Here is a 1,523-nt window from a genome sequence, read left to right on the forward strand (position 1 = left end):
ACTTCTCGCATGATCGAAGCCAATTGTTGCTGCATCTCGAACTGATTTGTCACGGCACTAGCCTCCACTCTCCGTCCACGGACTGACTTCTGTTGGGAGCTTTCGGCCAAGGTCTTGAAAATCTCTTTCAGATCTGCCGCAGTCTTCCGAGCTATGTTTCCTCCTGCCGTGCTATCCACCATAAATTGGGCAGTTTGCACTAACCCATCGTAGAAGAACTGCATCAACATAACATTCGTGAATTGATGTTGAGGGCATTGACGGAGGAGTTCTTCATATCTCTCCCAAGCTTCATGCAAAATCTCATCCGCTCCTTGGGTGAACTCCATTATTTTTGTTCTCAGCTCCTGTGTTTTGTGGCTTGGGTAGTATTTCAGCATGAATTTTTCACAAGCATCTCCCCACGTAGTGATAGAGTTGGGTGGCAGAGAGAGCATCCACGTCCTGGCCCGGTCTTTAAGTGCATAGGGGAAACACTTGAGCTTGAGTTGGTCCTCCGTGAGGCTAAGCAGAGGAATTGTTTGCACTTGTGTGCAAAAGTCTCGGATGAATTGCAGAGCATCCTCGCTTGGCATCCCGTGGAACACCGGCAGCAAATTCGAGTCGTTGGGTTTGAGATTGTAGTTTCTCACAGCAGTGGGGAGCACGATTGCCGACGTGTTGGTATCTCAAATTACCGGCCTGGTGAAGTCTCCCATATATTCCGTGTTCTGGGCCATCTCCTTCTTTTCCTTGTTTAAATTCTGCTTGGTGCAAAAATTGGCGGAGCTGGCCTCTTCCTCTTTAGTGTGTTTTGCCGTGGCTGTCGTGTGCTCTGTATCGGCAGAGCTGGCGTCCTCTCTCGTTGGCTTCTCTGAAGGCTCCGAGTCAGAGCTGGCTGGCAAATCTAGTTCCTCCTCTCCTGCGCTCTGCTCGGGTAGTTCAGAATCATAGTAGGACTTGGCAGAGCTGGCTTCTTCCTCTTCTACAGTCTGCTCTGGAACTTCAGGTTCAGAGTCAGAGAAGAAATCTTCAGTTTTGTCACGTGTTTCTCCGTCAGAACTGGAGTTTGAACCATCTGCTCTGTCGTTCCCGATCACTCCCTTGCAGCTATTCTTCCTGAAAATCCCTTCGCTCGTACTATGCAAAGGAGACACCAATTTGCCTTTAAGACTACGGCGTCCCTGCATGCACAACACTGAACAAACGGATTAAACGCACCGAGTGGAAGAAACTTAAAAACAGAAATTAAATAAAGCAAGTAAAAACGACACAACTAAAACGCCTAAAACCATCCCCGGCAACGGCGCTAAAATTTGACTCAACTAGAAACACCTCTAAGTTGACTTGCAATAGAACAAGGATATCCTAGTGATGGTAAGTTGACCCAGTGTCATCTCTCAAGGAAAGTCTTTAAGGGCTTTTAATTATGTCACAACGAAAGCTGTAAATTTAAGATTATTAAACTAAAACATGAAAAGTAAATTAACATGAATTTAAACTTAACTAGGCGAAAAGGAATTATTAACTAACACTTGTAATTT

General features: G+C 45.8%; 1 non-coding gene across 1 annotated transcript; it reads left to right on the forward strand.

The window, feature by feature from the left end:
- Positions 1–240: 240 nt before the first annotated feature.
- Positions 241–347, forward strand: LOC130991052 (small nucleolar RNA R71). The gene has a single exon (XR_009091016.1). It is a non-coding gene; the product is annotated as a small nucleolar RNA R71 (small nucleolar RNA).
- Positions 348–1,523: the final 1,176 nt, after the last annotated feature.

This window comes from Salvia miltiorrhiza, chromosome 6 (genome assembly GCF_028751815.1).
Source record: "Salvia miltiorrhiza cultivar Shanhuang (shh) chromosome 6, IMPLAD_Smil_shh, whole genome shotgun sequence".
NCBI classification, from domain to species: domain Eukaryota; kingdom Viridiplantae; phylum Streptophyta; class Magnoliopsida; order Lamiales; family Lamiaceae; genus Salvia; species Salvia miltiorrhiza.